This window comes from Pan paniscus, chromosome 6, assembly GCF_029289425.2.
Source record: "Pan paniscus chromosome 6, NHGRI_mPanPan1-v2.0_pri, whole genome shotgun sequence".
NCBI classification, from domain to species: Eukaryota; Metazoa; Chordata; class Mammalia; order Primates; family Hominidae; genus Pan; species Pan paniscus.
Genome location: NC_073255.2, coordinates 167,448,589 through 167,469,470, shown reverse-complemented (window position 1 = coordinate 167,469,470; position 20,882 = coordinate 167,448,589). Strand labels below are relative to the sequence as shown.

Sequence of the window (20,882 nt, the reverse complement as noted above, 5' to 3'; positions counted from 1 at the left end):
AGTCAAGGAATGTGGTAACCTCTAGAGACTGGAAAAAGCAAGGATTCACCCTTCTAGCCTCCGGAAAGGACTGTAGCCCTACCGATATCTTGATTTTAGCCCAGTGAGACCAGTGTTGGACTTCTAACTTTTATAACTGTAAGATAAAGAAATGAATGTTGTATTTTCCTCTAAGTTTGTGGTACTTTGTTACAGCAGCAATAGAAGACTAATGCAGATTTTGGTACCTGGAAGTGGGGTGCTGCTGTAACAAATACCTAAAAATGTGGAAGTAGCTTTGGAATTATGCAGTGAGCACATCTGGAAGAATTTTGAGGTGCAAGATAGAAAAGGCCTAGATTGCCATGACAATAGAAATATGGATGTTAATGACTCTATTAGACTTAGAAAAAAGTGAGCAGCAGGATAGAGAAAACATTTATCATCTTAGAGAATACCTAAATCATTGTGAACAGATGGTGGAAATGCATTAAAGGTGCTGGCTCAGAGGAAAATGTTGGGAATTAGAGGAAAAGGGATCCGTGTTACAGTGGCAGAAAGCTCAGCAGGCTTGTGTACTGCAATTACATGGAAAGGAGGACTTACAAACAGTGAACTTGGATGTTTAACTGAAGAGATTTCCAGGCAAAGTGTTGAAGTTATGGCCTAGTTTCTTTTTGCCACTAATAGTAAAATTGAAAGTAGAGAAATAAATCAAGAAGAGACCTGTTAAACAAAAAGGAACCAGGGCTTGATGATTTTGGAAATTCTTAGTCTACCCAAGTGGCAAAGGGTGCTAAAGTCAGGAGTTTCACTGTCAGGAAAACGTGCTCTAAAGAAAAAGCCAAAGGAGTCACTGCACAACCTTTTGCTGAAACCTCAGAAAGATGAAAAGGTCAGAGCATTCACTCACACAAAACACTGAAGAGATCAAGGGGGGTGTGACTCATAGATTCCCTTAGCATCTAAGTAGAAGCCAGAAATAGAGATGGGATTATCTAGGCAAGATCTGTGGAGGAGCCTCTTGTCTAATGGAGTGAGTCTCTGTACTTATACAGTAGACCCACAAGGTTTTTGAGAATTCTACGTCAGCAGCAACTCAGAGCTAGAGAGAGAGGATGAAGTGAAAGACTCAAAGAGGAGGCAAAATTCCTCTTCATCTGTGGACCTATGGAATTAGAAAAGAAATGAGAGGATGAAGTGAAAGAAGGCTATCAGAGCCCCAAATTCTATAGGCAGGAAACTAGCCGATGAAACTACTCAGCTTTAAATACACGCTGGTTACCCTTTATGAAAAAGGAAGGAAGACTCTGAGGGCAAAAGGGCAGTCCTGTAGGGTGGAACTGAGAACTTTACAGAATTCTACCCGTGCAGAGACCTATTCCAGGTTGCCTAACTGGATTTCAAAATTCCTTGGGACCAATGATGCCTTCCCTTTCACTTTCTTTCATTTTGATTGGGAATGTCTGTAACTATATCCTATGGCAGTCCCGTCCTTGTATTTTGGGAGCAGGAGATTTCTTTTCTAATTCCGTAGGTCCGAAGATGGAGAGGAATTTTGCCTCAGGATGGATTATACCAAGAGTCTCACCCACACCAAATTTAGATTTTGATAATAAGATTGAGATTTTTGAGTCCATGAGATTTAGATGAGATTTAGATGAGATTTTGGACTTTGAATTGATGCTGCAGTGTGTTGAGACTTTGGGGGGATCTTGGAAGGGGGTGAATGAATGTATTTTGCTTGTGAAATGGACATAGCCCTAGTGACACAGTGATTTTAGCCCAGTGAGACTTATGTTGGACTTCTAATCTACAGAACTGAAAATAATAAATTCATGTTGTTTTAAGCCACTAATTGTGGTAATTTGTTACAGCAGGAATAGAAAACTAATATTATAGATGACCTTTCTGTATGCATAGAAAATTTTTTGGCTTGGCAAGAAACCATGGAGATTAAAAAAATCTAAAGGCACATACTTCACAAAAGAATATATGCAAATGGCCAATAAGCACAATGTTCTCAACATTATTAGTCATCAGGGAAATGCAAATTAAAATCTTAGTGAGATAGGCTGGGCACAGTGGCTCACGCGTGTAATCCCAGCACTTTGGGAGGCCGAGGTGGGTGGATCACGAGGTCAGGAGATCGAGACCGTCCTGGCTAACACGGTGAAACCCTGTCTCTACTAAAAATACAAAAAATTAGCTGGGCGTGGTGGCAGGCACCTGTAGTCACAGCTACTCAGGAGGCTGAGGCAGGAGAATTGCTTGAACCCGGGAGGTGGAGGTTGTGGTGAGCCGAGATCATGCCACTGCACTCCAGCCTGGGCGACCGAGTGAGACTTCGTCTCGAAAAAAAAAAAAAAAATCTTAATGAGGTACAGCATACCCACTAGAATGGTTACAACAAAAAAGCTTGACAATACCAAAATAAAAAAGCCTATTCCAATATCGAACATTTGGAACAACTGAAACTCCCATACACTGTAGATAGGAATGTAGAATGATACAACCACCTTAGAAAAGTTTTGGCAGTTTCTTATAAAGTTAATTATATACCTGCCCTGTGACCAGTAATACCCCTTCTAGGTATTTACTCAAGGAAAATGAATACATATATGGCCACAAAAAAGACTGTACAAGAATGTCATAACAGCCTTATGAGGGTTCTTCAAAAAGTTTGTGGGAAATGTGTGTTATGAAAAAATATCCATGGAGTTTGTATTAGTCCATTTTCATGCTGCTATAAAGATACTACCTGAGGCCAGGCACAGTGCCTCACACCTGTAATCCCAGCACTATGGGTGGCTGAGGTGGGGCGGATCACTTTAGGTCAGGAGTTTGAGACCAGCCTGGCCAACATGGGGAAACCCCATATAAAAATACAAAAATTAGCTTGATGTGGTGGCACACGCCTGTAGTCTCAGCTACTCAGGAAGCTGTGACAGGAGAGTCGCTTGAACCTGGGAGGCAGAGATTGCAGTGAGCCAGGATCACACCACTGCACTCCAGCCTGGGTGACAGAGCAAGACTCCATCTTTAAAAAAAAAAAAAAAAATATATATATATATATATATACACATATATATATACACACACACATATATATATACACACATATATATGTGTATATATATATATATATACACACACACACACACACACAATCCGAGACTGGGTAGTTTATAAAGGAAAGGGGTGTAATTGACTCACAGTTCTGCGTGGCTGGGGGAGGCCTCAGGAAACTTACAATCATGGCAGAAGGGGAAGCAGGCCCATCTTACATGGTGGCAAGAGAGAGAAAAGAGTGAAAGCACAGCAAAAACTGCCATTTATAAAACTATCAGATCTCATGAGAACTCACTCACTATCACAAAAACAGCATGGGAGAAACTGCCCCCATGATCCAATCACCTACCTCCCTCAACACATGGGGATTGCAATTCGAGATGAGATTTCGGTGGAGACGACAGAGCCAAACCATATCAGAGTTCAAAATTTTTTTGCACTAAAATATAAACTCATGACTAACTTGTTAATAACATGTCCGAACAGTAACTAGCTTGAGACACTAATACATCCGTTTGAAAATAATCCATTTCAGAGCAACATCAATTCTGCTAAAATTGAAACAAGAGCAAACATTACATTTATGGTGAACTTTGGGTAGAAGAATGGTGAAATTATCTATGTGTTACAAAAAAGCATGGCAATAGTGACCCAAAGAAATCAGCAGTTTACAAATGGATAAGTTGTATTAAGAAGGGATGAGACAATGTTAACCACAAAGCCCTTCATCTTCAGCAGCAGACCATCTACATCAATTTGTAAAACTGATGATTAACAGCAGCAATAGCCAATGTATAGACACCTCATTTGGTTCAGCCTTACCCAATTCTGACTGATAAAATTAAAGTTGAGCAAACTATTTAATGGATGTCAAAACTATTGCATCTAGATTGGCTGCAGGCAAGAGCAGAGCTTTAAGTGGAAGTTTTAAACAAGTGAGATCAAGATCCTGAGACATTTCCTTGAGGAATTATAACGGGAGAAGAAATGTGGCTAGCAGTCCAATCCTGAAGACAAAGTATGATCAAAGCAATAGCTACCAAGAGGTGGAAGTGGTCCAGTCAAAGCAAAAGTGGACCTGTCAAAAACAGGGCAACAGTTTTTGGAGATGCTTGAGGGATTTTGCTTGTTCACTTTGTGGAGGGCCAAGTAATGATAATAGCTTATTATGAGAGTATTTAGAGAAAGTTGGCCAAAGCTTTAGTAGAAAAACACTTGGGAAAGCTTCACCAGAGAGTCCTTCTCCACCATGACAGTGTGTCTGTTCATTTGTCTCATCAAACAAGGGCAATTTTGCAAGAGTGTCCGTAGGCATCCACCTTAGAGTTCTTATCTGGCTTCTTTCTTTTGCTTCCTAATCTTGAAAAAAATCTCTAAAGGGCACCCATTTTTCTTCAGTTAATAATGGAAAAATGGGTGAGCGTGGGGTATGTGGCTGGGTGGGCGCCGGGGCTTCACCTCCAAGGCAGTGGCCAGATCATGATTGAGGTGATTGAGCCCCTGGAGCCTCTAGTGCCTGTGGACTTTGGCAGTCTCGAGGCAGTGGTCCGGTTGGAGAAAGACATCATCTTCGCCCATGGGCTCCACCCCATGGACACCGACAGGTGGAGCCCATGGAGTCGGTCCTGGAGGGCAGATGTCTATACCTGAGATCTAACAATGTAGTAGAAGGCAACTGTGCTGAAGAATTACTACAAAACTCCCATTGCGTCGTGAAGGAGTATTTTGTGGCTCCCCAGGTAATATCTCTTTGCCAAAGCTGGATGAACAAGAGCCTTTCTCACACAGCCGAGTAGCTCATTCTGGAAAGGGGGTACTCTCTGAATACGTGGAAGCATGAGGACCATATTTTCTTACTGTGAACACTAATTTTCCTGCTTTTTCCAGTCACCTGAAAAAATGGATGCTTAAGCATTTCTTTTCTTCTTTTTTTTTTTTTTTGTTTTTGAGATGAAGTCTCGCTCTTGTCCCCCAGGCTGGAGTGCAATGGTGCGATCTCATCTCGCTGCAATCTCCGCCTCCTGGGTTCAAGCGATTCTCCTGCCTCAGCCTCCTGAGTAGCTGGGATTACAGGCACCTGCCACCACACCCGGCTAATTTTTGTATTTTTAATAGAGAAGGGGTTTCACCATATTGGCCAGGTTGGTCTCGAACTTGTGACCTCAGGTGATCTGCCTGCCTCGGCCTCCCAAAATGCTGGGATTACAGGCGTGAGCCACTGTGCCCGGCCAGCATTTCTTAATAGCAAACTCTTCTGAAGACAGAATTGGGAAATATCTGGCACCAACAAGGCAATGAGTTCCTGATGCTAACTGAAGTAAAAGGAAAGCAAAAGTCAGCTTCCAAGGAAATAGCTTCCAAGGTATTCACTTAACAGGCCTGTTCAGTATGGAAGACACTATTTATCCCCCTTTAACTCTCGCCAAAGGACTATACCAACTGCATGAAAGTGAACTTTTACATCTACTTAAATGGTAGATGGAGCATCTTGATCACTATGTGACAACCTTGGTTGTCATTTTTAGTTGCTATTTGAATTGATTTGAGCAGCCCTATCTTCACCGGACATACCTGAACTTGTTCCTAGGTACCCACTTTGTTCCTAGAAAAGGGCTAACTTTCTACTATGGTCTGAAGAGTGTTCAAAGTAGACTAGAGTTTGGGAACTCCTTACCTAGAACCATCTGCCATCCCACAAAGTGATTAGATGCAAAAGGGATACTAGTCATACCTAGTGTTTCTCTTTCTGAAAAGAGAACTTATCCTAAAAGTAGCCATGGGCCTGGGACAAAGTAGCCCTTTCCACCCCCAAAATGATTATTAGATTGACGTGAGTCCAAGATTGTGGAGTTTTTTGTTTTAAAACAGATACCAAGAATAAATGAAACCTATTTAGGGATTCATTCTCTAATTAATAGATGCTAAGTAATAGAATCAGAGAGAGACTTTTTCCTCTAACCAAACTGCCAAAGTTGTTTTTGGCTAAGAATTTCCCAATGATCTTTGCACTGCTGCTCATTTCTTTTATTTTTCTGAGATAGGGTCTCTCTCTGTCACCCAGGCTGGAGTGCAGTGGTGTGATCACAGATCACTGCAACCTCCAACTTCTGGGCTCAAGTGATCCTCCCACCTCAGCCTCCTGAGTAGCCAGGACTACAGGTGTGTATCACTACCTCCAGTTAATTTGTGTGTGTGTTTTTTTTTAAATAGAGATGGGGTCTTGTTATGTTGCCTATCTGGTCTTGAACTCCTGGCCTCAGAGGATCCTCTGACATGCCTTGGCCTCCCAAAATGCTGGGATCACAGGCGTAAACCACGATGCGTAGCTTGTTACTCATTCTTAAAAGTCTGTGTTTATTTTTCCCATTCCCTTCTTTTATCTGCAGTCCTTCTTTTTTCTTTAAGGCAGCTTAATTTACAAGCTTGGCCTTGAGTTAAAAGAGAACCCCGAACGTTGAAGTTCTCAAACCAACATCAGAGCAACTATCTTAATCCCCATATAAACAAAGTTATCTACTCCTGGCTCCTTAAAAAAATAATAATAATGTAAAAATGACTGCATTGACATGCTTACATTCCCAGCAACTTCAATTGTTTAGGGATGGACTAAATGACTGGTATCATCACTTTAAAATGTGTCTTGAACTTGATGGAGCTATGTCGATAAATAAAATTTATAGTTTTTGTGGGTTGTTTTTTTTTGAGACACAGTCTCGCTCTGTCGCCCAGGCTGGAGTGCAGTGGCGCGATCTTGGCTCACTGCAAGCTCCGCCTCCCGGGTTCATGCCATCCTACTGCCTCAGCCTCCCGAGTAGCTGGGACTACAGGTGCCTGCCACCACGCCTGGCTAATATTTGTATTTTTAGTAGAGACGGGGTTTCACCATGTTAGCCAGGATGGTCTCGATCTCCTGACCTCATGATCCGCCCGCCTCGGCCTCCCAAAGTGCTGGGAGCCACCGCGCCCAGCCTATGGTTTTTGTTTTTGTTTTGAGACGGAGTCTTGTTCTGTCACACAGGCTGGAGTGGAATGGTGTGCCCTTGGCTCACTGCAGCCTCCGCCTCCCAGGCTTAAGCCTTCCAAGTAGCTGGGATTACAGCTGTGTGCCACCACGCCCAGCTAATTTTTGTATTTTTAGTAGAGATGCGGTTTCACCATGTTGGCCGGGCTGGTCTCAAACTCCTGACCTCAAGTGATCTGCCTGTCTTGGCCTCCCAAAGTGCTGGGCTTACAGGCGTGAGCTACTGTGCTCAGCCGTTAGGTTTATTTTTTAATTCCATTTTTCCACAGATTTTTTGAAGTCCCCTTGTATTTGTGATAGCCCTAAACTGGAAACATCCCAAATGCTCATCAAAGAAGAAGGAGCAAATTGTGGTATATTCATGCAATAGACTATTACTCAGCAATAAAAGGAAAAAATTGCTGATTCAGGCAACAACATGGATAAACTTCTAAAACATTTATGTTGGAAAGAAAACAGACACAAAAGAATATATGCTGGATGATTCTCTTTGTATAAACTCCAAGAACAGCCCCCAAACTCATCTGTGGTGATAGAAGTCAGAAGTCTACTGAGTTAGAGGAAATTGATTGGAAATGGGGTTGAGGGAACTTTCTGGGGTGATGGAAATGTTCAGTATTTTTATTTTGGATGGAGGTTACATAGATGATCACAATTGCCAAAACTGATTTAACATAATATTTCAATTGTCCATTTTATTGTATAAATTACAGCTCGGTGAAAAAAAAAAAGAGATGTAGTCAGTGTCTTAACTAACTAAATGTATATTGACAACCTGATTTTACTGTTCTACTCATTACAAGAAGGCATACCCTTATGTGATGGCACCCACCCAGTGAAAGTCTGGAATTGAGTCCTGAGAGAATTGAGGAATTGAGGAATTGAGAATTGAGAGAATTGAGAATTCTGGAATTGAGTCCTGAGGAATGATCCATCACTCACATTAGGAAGTACTCTGGGGAGTGGGCATCAGTATGTGAGAAGTTACGTCCTGGTTTCAGAAAATCAAATGAAAAATTCAAAGACCATGGTTTAGGAAGAAATAAATGGGTTGTAGAAACTGTTATCAGCTAGGCAGTTTTGAAATCATTTGTGGCGATAATGTGTGGATTCGGGTGGGGGGAGAAAAATACTTTGTGCTTCCTAAGGAAACTAAATGCTAAGTTCATCCACTTAGTAAGAAATATACAAGCCTGAAACAACTTTTCTATTTGAATGGTGCAGCTGTTCCTGAATAATTACTTCTGAAGATTTACTGCCAGGAAATGGTTTAGAACAAGAAAATGAGATACTATTATGACTTAACCACCACTGTAGTGAAACTCCTCTCAAAGATTTCCAGTAACTTCTTACTTAGTTAATTTTAAAAGTTAATTTTCTGTCCACATTTTACCTGACCTCTCTCCCAGTTTTAACATGGTTAAATACTTCCTGGAGTTGTACCATCTTTGGCTTTCAGAAACCATAGTCCTGGATTTCCTCTCCTCTTTGATTTCTCCATTTTATCCTATGATAGCTCAGAAGTGGCTGGTTTTCTTCTGCCTGTCATCTAAATATTGGTATTCCCTAGGGTTCATATCAGTGCTGTAGTTCTTTCCCAAACTCATCATGCTCTTTGATACCCTTTATATTTGTACATGCTTCTCCCTGTGCCTGGAATTATTCTGTTGCCTTTTCCACATAGCTCAAATACATGTCATTATAGGTACTGACTTCCTTCTTCTTCTTTCTTGACAGATTAGTCATTGTCTTCTCTGTTGTTCTCTTTTTTTTTTTTTTTTTTTTGAGAGGTAGGGTCTTGCTATGTTGATTAGGTTGGTCTTGAACTCCTGACCTCAAGCAGTCCTCTCATCTCAGCCTCCCAAAGTGCTGGAATTACAGGTGAGAGCCACTACCCCCAGCCTCGGTTGTTCTAACACTTGATTTTTTTTTTAACCTCTGTTCTAGTATTTTAATATATTGTACTATAATTATTTGCATAGTTTTTCTGCCCTCTGAATTATTAATTCTTTGAGAGAAAGAAACACATATAACTTTGTATCATCAATACCTGGAAAAGTGCTTTGTATTATTAGACATGCAATAAAAGTGTTGCATGAGTTAAAAGATAATCCATTTTCTCTCTTCAAGCAAGGGAGTTGGAATCAGAAGGATTATTTATTTCCCTCTCTACCTCAGGAAAGCACTCACACAGGCAGAAGTGGAGAAAGGTGTGTTAATGTGTGTTGAGAAACCTTTCTGTCTCCTACTTCCCTTCTCTTTTTCCTGCCCAGTTTGCAAGCCAACTTTCCTGATTTATTTGGATTAACACTTATTTTATTTTAAAATGAAATTGGGGCAGACTTTTCAGGAAAGATGATGAAGTGATGCCAGGTCTCAAAACTTCCTTCTCTAAAGCCTAGTGAAATGAACAACAGTGAATAAAAGGGAAAGCCAGGAGACTTCTAATTCTAGCCAAGATGAAATAAAGCTACTGGAGCCCATCTTTCCCAGTGATTACAAATAATAAATAATAATAATAATAATAATAATAAATAACAACAACCCTGGACAAAAAAACAAAAACAATTACCTGAAGCCTCCAAATAGTAAATATAGTAGGTGAATTAGGGAGAGAAAACAATACTTAATGAATGACCAATATAGCAACAGTGAGTTTCATGGTTAATTTTCATCTTTATACCTTGAGTTTGACCCAAGGGCAGTCTGAATCAGGGAACTATATAGTAGGTGTGGTCAATAGAGACTGAGAAAGAAGCCCATCTCTCTGGCCTGAGCACAGTTTACAAAAAAAAAAAAAAAAAAAAAGTTGGTGGTGACTGCAAGCTGGAGAGCTGGGGGAGAATCCTTGTTTGTTTGTTTGTTTGTGTTTTTCTTGTTTTCTTTCCCATCCTGAGGTCAGCCCTAGTTGTGGAACAACTTTACTAGGATACGACAGCAATGTTGTGAGCACTTAAAACCCTCAGAAGAAACCTACCACTGAGAAAAGGGACGGCTGTTGGGTGAAGAGTGGGGGAAAAGCCACATTATTATTTTTTCTTTCTATCTTTTCTTACCTCTTCATCATGAAGGTGGGCCCACTTGCATAGTACAGGGAGCTGAAACTCTTGAGAGAACCCCATATTTCTGGCTGACGACCTGGGAAAGGTGTCTTTGACTGCCAGATGGTATGGGAAAAAAGATATGAGGAAAGACATGGAGGAATGGATAACTTACCAAAGCACTACATGTATGGACTATTCCTAAAGAAGCATAGCAAAAGCTTTGAAGTATAAACTGACATTGGAATCAATATGCACAGAAGGCGAGGCAGAACTTGTAATCTGAAACTAACTGGGTTGATTCCTTGCTAAAACAAAAAAGTCAATAGTCCCCAGAGGCTTTTAATAGGATCCAGAGTCTCATGACATAATCAAAATATGCAGGATACAATCCAAAACCAGTCAACCAGGAAAGGAAATTGATTCCATTGAACCAATGTTAATCTCTACAAGTGTGTCATTTTGGGGTTGGTATCTGTTGATTGGAAAAAACTTGGAAATTTTCAAGGGAAAAGATAATCAATAGATACCCCCAAAATGACCCAGTTGTAGGGATTCTTAAATACTTTAAAGCAGCTACTGCAACCATGTACTATAAAGGCGGACACTCTTGAAATCAATGGAAAGAGGAATTCTCAGCAGTGAGCTATATATACAAAACCAAATGAAAATTCTAGAAATGACAGACTATAATATGTAAAGTAAAAAGATTCATTGGCTCAGACGTGGAGGTGTGGCTGGCAAGATGGCCGAATAGGAACAGCTCTGGTCTCCAGCTCCCAGCGAGATCAACGTGGAAGGCGGGTGATTTCTGCATTTCCAACCGAGGTACCCGGCTCATCTCACTGGGACTGGTTAGACAGTGGGTGCAGCCCCTGGAGGGCAAGTTGAAGCAGGGTGGGGTATTGCCTCACCAGGGAAGTGCAAGGGGTTGGGGAACTCCCTCCCCTAGCCAAGGGAAGCTATAAGGGACTGTACCTTGAGGAATGGTGCACTTCAGCCCAGATACTACGCTTTTCCCATGGTCTTCAAACCTGCAGACCAGGAGATTCCCTCTGGTGCCTACGCCACCAGGGCCCTGGGTTTCAAGGACAAAACTGGGCGGCCATTTGGGCAGACACCGAGCTAGCTGCAGGAGTTTTTTTTTTCATACCTCAGTGGCGCCTGGAATGCCAGCGAGACAGAACTGTTCACTCTTCTGGAAAGGGGGCTGAAGCCAGGGAGCCAAGTGGTCTAGCTCAGTGGATCCCACCCCCACGGAGCCCAGCAAGCTAAGATCCACTGGCTTGAAATTCTTGCTGCCAGCACAGCAGTCTGAAGTTGACCTGGGATACTTGAGCTTGGTGTGGGGGGAGGGGTGTCTGCCATTACTGAGGCTTGAGTAGGTGGTTTTCGCCTCACAGTATAAACAAAGGTGCCCAGAAGTTTGAACTGGGTGGAACCCACTGCAGCTCGGCAAAGCCTCTGTAGCCAGACCGCCTCTCTAGATTCCTCCTCTCTGGGCAGGGCATCTCTGAAAGAAAGGCAGCAGCCCCAGTTTGGGGCTTATGGATAAAACTCCCATCTCCCTGGGACAGAGCACCTGGGGGAGGGGGCGGCTGTGGGCACAGTTTCAGTAGACTTGAACGTTCCTGCCTGCCGGCTCTGAAGAGGACAGCAGATCTCCCAGAACAGTGCTCAAGCTCCCCTAAGGGTCAGACTACCTCCTCAAGTGGGTCCCTGACCCCTGTGCCTCCTTACTGGGAGATACCTCCCAGCAGGGGTCAACAGACACCTCATACAGGAGAGCTCCAGCTGGCATCTGGCAGGAGCCCCTCTGGGACAAAGCTTCCAGAGGAAGGAACAGGCGGCAATCTTTGCTGTTCTGCGGCCTCTGCTGGTGATACCCAGGCAAACAGGGTCTGGAGTGGACCTCCAGCAAATTCCAGCAGACCTGCAGCAGAGGGTCCTGACTGTTAGAAGGAAAACTAACAAACAGAAAGGAATAGCATCAACATCAACAAAAAGGACGTCCACACAGAAACCCCATCTGAAGATCACCAACATCAAAGACCAAAGATAGATAAATCCACGAAGCTGAGGAAAAACCAGTGCAAAAAGGCTGAAAATTCCAAAAACCAGAATGCCTCTTCTCCAAAGGATCACAACTCCTTGCCAACAAGGGAACAAAACTGGACAGATAATGAGTTTGACGAATTGGCAGAAGTAGGCTTCAGAGGGTAGGTAATAACAAACTCCTCAGAGCTAACGGAGCATGTTCTAACCCAATGTAAGGAGGCTAAGAACCTTGAAAAAAGGTTAGAGGAGTTGCTAACTAGAATAACCAGCTTAGAAAGAAAATAAATAACCTGATGTAGCTGAAAAACACAGCACGAGAACATCGTGAAGCATACACAAGTATCAATAGCCAAATTGATCAAGTGGAAGAAAGGATATCAGAGATTGAAGATAAATCTAATGAAATAAAGTGTGAAGACAAGATGAGAGAAGAAAGAATGAAAAGGAATGAAAAAAGCCTCCAAGAAATATGGGACTATGTCAAAAGACCAAACCTATGTTTGATTGGCGTACCTGAAAGTAATGGGGAGAATGGAACCAAGTTGGAAAACACTCTTCAGGATATTATCCAGAACTTCCCCAACCTAGCAAGACAGGCCAACATTCAAATTCAGGAAATACAGAGAATATCACAAAGATACTCCTCAAGAAGAGCAACCCCACAACACATAATTGTCAGATTCACCAACGTTGAAATGAAGAAAAAAATGTTAAGGGCAGCCAGAGAGAAAGGTCGGGTTACTTACAAAGGGAAGCCCATCAGACTAACAGTGGATCTCTCTGCAGAAACCCTACAAGCCAGAAGAGAGTGGGGGCCAATATTCAACATTCTTAAAGAAAAGAATTTTCAACCCGGAATTTTATATCCAGACAAACTAACCTTCATAAGTGAAGGAGAAATAAAATCCTTTACAGAGAAGCAAATCCTGAGAGATTATGTCACCACCAGGCCTGCCTTTCAAGAGCTCCTGAAGGGAGCACTAAATATGGAAAGGAAAAACAAGTATCAGCCACTGCAAAAACATACCAAATGGTAAAGACCATTGACACTATGAAGAAACTGCATCAACTAATGGGCAAAATAGCCAGCTAGCATCATAATGAAAGGATCAAATTCACATATAACAATATCAACCTTAAATGTAAACTGGCTAAATGCCCCAGTGGAAAGACACAGACTGGCAAATTGGATAAGGAGTCAAGATCCATTGGTGTACTGTATTCAGGAGACTGATCTCACATGCAGAGACACACATAGGCTTAAAATAAAGGGATGGAAGAATATTTACCAAGCAAATGAAAGCAAAACAAACAAACAAACAAACAAAAAAACGGGTTGCAATCCTAGTCTCTGATAAAACAGACTTTAAACCAACAAAGATCAAAAGAGACAAAGAAAGGCATTACATAATGGTAAAGGGATCAATGCAACGAGAAGAGCTAACTATCCTAAATATATGACATATAAATGCACCCAATGCAGGAGCACCCAGATTCATAAAGCAAGTTCTTAGAGACCTACAAAGAGACCTAGACTCCCACACAATAATAGTGGGAGTCTTTTAACACCCCACTGTCAGTATTAGACAGATCAACGAGACAGAAAATTAACAAGGATATTCAGGACTTGAACTCAGCTCTGGATCAAGCAGACCTAATAGAAATCTACAGAACTCTCCACCCCAAATCAACGGAATATACATTCTTCTCCACACCACGTTGGACATATTCTAAAATTGACCACATAATTGGAAGTAAAACACTCCTCAGCAAATGCAAAAGAACAGAAATCATAAGAAACAGTTGCTCAGACCACAGTGCAATCCAATTAGAATTCAGGATCAAGAAACTCACTCAAACCATACAACTACATGGAAACTGAACAACCTGCCCCTGAATGACTACTGGGTAAATAACGAAATTAAGGCAGAAATAAATAAGTTCTTTGAAACCAATCAGATGAAAGATACAACGTAACATAATCTCTGGGACACAGCTAAAGCAGTGTTTAGAGGGAAATTTATAGCACTAAATGCCCACAGGAGAAAGCAGGAAAGATCTAAAATCTACACCCCAATATCACAATTAAAAGAACTAGAGAAGCTAGAGCAAACAAATTCAAAAGCTAGCAGAAGACAAGAAATAACTAAGAGCAGAGCAGAACTGAAGGAGATAGAGACACAAAAAATCCTTCAAAAAATCAATGAATCCAGGAGCTGGTTTTTTGAAAAGATTAGCAAAATAGATGGACTGCTAGCCAGACTAATAAAGAAGAGAGAAGAATCAAATAGACACAATAAAAAATGATAAAAGATATCACCACTGATCCCACAGAAATACAAACTACCATAACAGAATACTATAAACACCTCTATGCAAATAAACTAGAAAACCTAGAAGAAATGGATAAATTCCTGGACACACACACCCTCCCGAGACTAAATCAGGAAGAAGTTGAATCCCTGAATAGACCAATAACAAGTTCTGAAATTGTGGCAGTAATTAATAGCCTACCAACCAAAAAAAGCCCAGGACCAGACAGGTTCACAGCCGAATTCTACAAGAGGTACAAAAAGCAGCTGGTACTATTCCTTCTGAAACTATTCCAAACAATAGAAAAAGAGGGACTCCTCCCTAACTCATTTTATGAGGCCAGCATCATCCTGATACCAAAACCTGGCAGAGACACAACAAAAAAAAGAAAAATTCAGGCCAATAACCCTGATGAACATCGATGCGAAAATCCTCAATAAAATACTGGCAAACCGAATCCAGCAGCACATCAAAAAGCTTATCTAGTATGATCAAGTTGGCTTCATCCCTGGGATGCAAGGCTAGTTCAGCATACACAAATCAATAAATGTAATCCATCACATAAACAGAGCCAATGACAAAAACCACATGATTATCTCAATAGATGCAGAAAAGGCCTTTGATAAAATTAAACACCCCTTCATGCTAAAAATTCTCAAAAACTAGATGTTGATGGAACGTATCTCAAAATAATAAGAGCTATTTATGACAAACCCACAGCCAATATCATACTGAATGGGCAAAAGCTGGCAGCATTCCCTTTGAAAACAGGCACAAGACAAGGATGCCCTCTCTCACCACTCCTATTCAACATATTATTGGAAGTTCTGGCTAGGGCTACTAAGCAAGAGAAAGCAATAAAGGTATTCAGATAGGAGGAAGTCAGATTGTCTCTGTTTGCAGATGACATGATTGTATATTTGGAAAACCCCATCATCTCAGCCCGAAATCTCCTTAAGCTGATAAGCAACTTCAGCAAAGTCTCAGGGTACAAAATCAGTGTGCAAAAATCACAGGCATTCCTATATATCAATAATAGACAAACAGAGAGCCAAATCATGAGTGAACTCCCATTCGCAATTGCTACAAAGAATAAAATACCTAGGAATTCAACTTATAAGGGATGGGAAGGACCTCTTCAAGGAGAACTACAAACTACTTCTCAAGGAAATAAGAGAGGACACAAACAAACGGAAAAACATTCCATGCTCATGGATAGGAAGAATCAATACTGTGAAAATGGCCATACTGCCCAAAATAATGTGTAGAATCAGTGCTATCCCCATTAAGCTCCCATTGGCTTTCTTCACATAATTAGAAAAAAACTACTTTAAATTTCATATGGAACCAAAAAAGATCCCACATAGCCAAGACAATCCTAAGCAAAAAGAACAAAGCTGGAGGCATCACGCTACCTGACTTCAAACTATACTACAAGGATACAGTAACCAAAACAGCATGATACTGGTATCAAAACAGATACATAGACCAACGGAAAAGAACAGAGGCCTCAGAAATAACACCACACGTTTACAACCATCTGATCTTTGACAAACCTGACAAAAACAAGCAATGGGGAAAGGATTCCCTATTTAATAAATGATGTTGGGAAAACTGGCTAGCTATATGCAGAAAACTCAAACTGGATCCCTTTCTTACACCTTATACAAAAATTAACTCAAAATGGATTAAAGACTTAAATGTAAGACCTAAAACCATAAAAACCCTAGAAGAAAACCTCGGTAATACCATTCAGAACATAGGCATGGGCAAAGACTTCATGACTAAAACACCAAAAGCAATGGCAACAAAAGCCAAAATAGACAAATGGGATCTAATTAAACTAAAGAGCTTCTGCACAGCGAAAGAAACTATCATCAGAGTGAACAGGCAACCTACAGAATGGGAGAAAATTTTTGCAGTCTATCCATCTGACAAGGGGCTGATATCTAGAATCTACCAAGAACTTAAATTTGCAAGAAAAAAACCACCCCATCAAAAAGTGGGTGAAGGATATGAACAGACACTTCTCAAAAGAAGAGATTATGAAATAAAGCTCATCATCACTGGTCATTAGAGAAATGCAAATCAAAACCACAATGAGATACCATCTCATGCCACTTAGAGTGGCGATCATTAAAAAGTCAGGAAACAACAGATGCTGGAGAGGATGTGGAGAAATAGGAATGCCTTTACACTGTTGGTGGGAGTGTAAATTAGTTCAACCATTGTGGAAGACAGTGTGGTGATTCCTCAAGGATCTAGAACCAGAAATACCTTTAGAGCCAGTAATCGCATTACTGGGTATATATCCAAAGGATTATAAATCGTTCTGCTATAAAGACACATGCACATGTATGTTTATTGCAGCACTGTTCACAATAGCAAACACTTGGAACCAGCCCAAATGCCCGTCAGTGATAGATTGGATAAAGAAAATGTGGCACATATACACCATGTAATACTATGCAGCCATAAAAAAGGATGAGTTCATGTCCTTTGCAGGGACATGGATAAAGCTGGAAACCATCATTCTCAGCAGACTAACACAGGAACAGAAAACCAAACACTGCATGTTCTCACTTATAGGTGGGAGTTGAACAGTGAGAACACATGGACAGAGGGAGAGGAACATCACACACCGGGGCCTGTCTCGGGGTGGGGGGCTAGAGGAGGGATATCATTAGGAGAAGTACCTAATGTAGATGACAGGTTGATGGGTGCAGCAAACCACCATGGCACATGTATACCTGTGTAACAAACCTGCATGTTCCGCACATGTATCCCAGAACTTAAAGTATAATAATAATTAAAAAAACATTGGTTCATCTCAGTAGCAGAATGGAGATGTCAGAGGAACAGGTTAGTGAATTTAAAGATAAACCAGTAGAAATAAATCCCAACTGAAAAGAGAGAGAGAAAAAAGAAAACAAAAATAAACAGCCTCACTGGCCTGTGAGACTGTATCAAAGGGCCTAACATTTGTGACATTGAAGTCCCTGAAGAAGAGGAGAAAATTATTGGTGCGAAAAAAAATTTTGAGAAAATAATGACTGAAAACTTACAAATTTGGAGAAAGATAAATTTACAGACTCAAGAAACTAAGTGAAACTTAGACAAGGTAAATTCAAAGGACTCTGCTCTCAGTCACTTAATGAAACTGCTGAACACCAAAGATGAGGAAAACTGTTGAAAGCACCAAGAGGAACATGATTCATTACATATACACATCACTGTGGGTTTCTCATCAGAAAATCTGGAAGTCTAAAAACAGTGGAACACCAACTTTAAAGTGCTGAAAGAAAGGAAGTGATGACTCAGAATACCATATCCACTGAAAATATCTTCCAGGAATGAAGGTGAAATAAAGACTTCCTCAGATGTAGGTAAACTAAAAGGTATTTGTCACCAGCAGACCTGCTCTACAGTAAATATTATAGTAAATGAAGTTTTTTCAGGCTGAAGGGAGATGACACTAGATTGATCCCACCAAAACAACATATGGATAGTACTTAAAGAAAACAACAACAGCTGAAAACAACTGTCAATCCAGAATTCGATTTCCAGTGAAAATAACTTTCAAAAGTGAAGGTGATAAAAAGGCAATTTCAGACTTAAAAAACGCTGAAAGAATTTATCTCTGACAGAGTCACGTTAATTATAAAAGGGATTTTTTTCACCAGGATGAAAATGATAATGAAGATATGGATCTATGCAAAGAAATGAAGAATACTGGAAATGTTAAACTGAGTAGATAAACAAGAAATTTTCCTTGTTTAAGTAATTTTAAAAGTTAATTGACTGCTTAAAGAAAAGTCTTAATTTAGTATGGAGTTTATAACATATGTAAAAATAAAATCTGTGACAAAAATAGCATGAGGCAAAGAAGAGAAATGGTACTTTATTACTATAAAGTTTGTATCCTCTTTATGAAGTGTTTTAGCACTTGAAGAAAATCTAATAGGTTAAAGATTTACTGTATAAAGCCACCACTAAAATAACAATGCAGAATTATAGCTAATAAGCCAACGAAAGAGTTAAATAGAATCATAACATATATTCCACCCAAAAGAAGGTTGGGGAGGAAAAGAAAAGGGAACAAAATTCAGGCCAGGTGCAGTGGCTCACACCTGTAATCCCAGCACACTGGGAGACCGAGGCAGGTGGATCGCCTGAGGTCAGGAGTTGGAGACCAGCCTGGCCAACATGGCGAAACCCCATCTCTACTAAGAATACAAAAATTAGCCAGGTGTGATGGCACGTGCCTGTAATCCCAGTTACTCGGAGAATCATTTGAACCTGGGAGGCGGAGATTGCAGTGAGCCCAGATGATGCCACTGCACTCCAGCCTGGGTGACAGAGCAAGTCTCCATCTCAAAAAAAAAAAAAAAAAAGAAAAGAAAAAGAAAAGGGAACAAAAACCAGATGAGATGAATGGAAAAGAAATAGCAAGATGACAGACTCCAACCCAACCATATCAATAATTACATTAAAGGCACCTATTCTAAACAGCTCAGTTAAAAGGGAAAGATGGCTAGATTGGATTTTTTTTAAGAGATGGGGTCACTCAGTGCAGTGACATGATGATAGCTCACTGCATCCTTAAACCCCTGGGCTCAAGCGGTCCTCCCAAGTAGTTGGAACTACAGGCGTTAGCCACTGTGCCCAGCTCAGATTGGATTTCTTAAAAAAGCCAAATCCAACTTTATACTGCCTATAAAAACATACCGTAAATATAAAGAAACAAATAGATTAGAAGTAAAAAGATGAAGCAAGATATACCATGCTAACTGTAATCACAAGAAGCTGTATGTCTTCAGATAATGTAGACTCCAGAATAAATAATATTACTAGGGATAAAGGGGTCAACTTACCAAGAGGACAAAGTAATATTGTTTATGGAGCTAATAACAGAATTTCACAGTGCTTGAAACAAAAATTGGTAGAATTGAAAGGAGAAATCAACAGATCCACAATTAAAGCTGGAAATTTCAGTACTCATCTCTCAAAAACATAGAGCAAGTATACAGAAAAATTATTAAGGAAAAACAATTTGAACAAGAAAACTGAGACTCTTTGTTTGCTGATGACATTATCTATGTAGAAAATTTGTGGAATCCAACAAAAGCTACAGGAAGTAATAAGTGAGCTTAGCAAATTTGCAGAATACAAGATCAATATGCAAAAATCAATTATGTTGTATATACTTGCCAAGAGCAGTTGTAAGTTGCAATTAATCCTGTTTACAGTAGCATCAAAATATGAAATACTTTGGGGTGAATCTGATGAAAGATGTATAAGATATGTAGACTAAAAACTACAAAACATTGGTGATAGAAATTAAATAAGACCTAAATAGGGGCTGGGTGCGGTGGCTCAAACCTGTAATCCCAGCACTTTGGGAGGCCAAGGCAGGTGGATCATGAAGTCAAGAGATCGAGACCATCCTGGCCAACATGGTGAAACCCCATCTCTACTAAAAATACAAAAATTAGGCATGGTGGCGCGTGTCTGTAATCCCACTACTTGGGAGGCTGAGGTGAGAGAATCACTTGAACCCGGGAGGCAGAGGTTGCAGTGAGCCGAGATTGCGCCATTGCACTACAGCCTGGGCGACAAGAGCGAAACTCTGTCTGAAAAAAAAAAAAGGAAAGGAAAGAAAGAAACAAAATGCTAGTAATTAAAAACAGTAGCAGAGATGAAGATTGCTTTCAGATTCATTTGTAGACTTAACACAGCCAAAGAAAGAATAAATGTACCTGAAGATAGGTCTATAAAAATGCCTAAACTGACACACAAGAAGACTTCCTAAAAAAGAATTCCAAGAGCTGAGAGAATATCAAACAGACTAGCATATGTAGAATTCCAGGAGAAGGGCTAGGCGTGGTGGCGCAAACTTGTAATCCCAGCACTTTGGGAGGCCGAGGTGGGTGGATCACCTGAGGTCAGGAGTTTGAGACCAGCCTGGCCAACTTGGCAAAACCCCCTCTCTATTAAAGATACAAAAAATTAGCCAGGCATGGTGGCATGTGCCTGTAGTCCCAGTTACTCGGGAGGCTGAGGCAGGAGAATTGCTTGAACCCGGGAGGCAGAGGTTGCAGTGAGCCGAGATCACACCACTGCATTCCAGCCTGTATGACAGAGTGAAACTCTGTCTCAAAAAAAAAATGATAATAATAATAAAATTCCAGAAGGAGAAAGGAGAGAGAAAGCATTTGAGGTAATAATGGCCATTTTTTTCCCCAAAATTAATTACAGACAACAAAATGCATGTCCAGAAAGCTCAAAGAACACCACATGGGACACATACACATACCTCTAGGCATATCAGTGAAACTGCCAAAAAGAAAATTTAAAAAGAAAATTTTAAAGGTACCCCCCCAAAAAAAGGACAAAAC

The 20,882-nt window shown here is 40.6% G+C and overlaps 1 protein-coding gene and 1 pseudogene across 2 annotated transcripts in view; both read left to right on the top strand.

The window, feature by feature from the left end:
• The window catches only part of COPG2 (COPI coat complex subunit gamma 2), a 162,587-nt gene that overhangs the window by 18,434 nt on the left and 123,271 nt on the right, over window positions 1-20,882 (top strand). The gene's annotated exons all lie outside the window — the stretch shown is intronic.
• LOC129398201 (glutamyl-tRNA(Gln) amidotransferase subunit C, mitochondrial-like) lies at window positions 4,481-6,162 on the top strand (annotated as a pseudogene).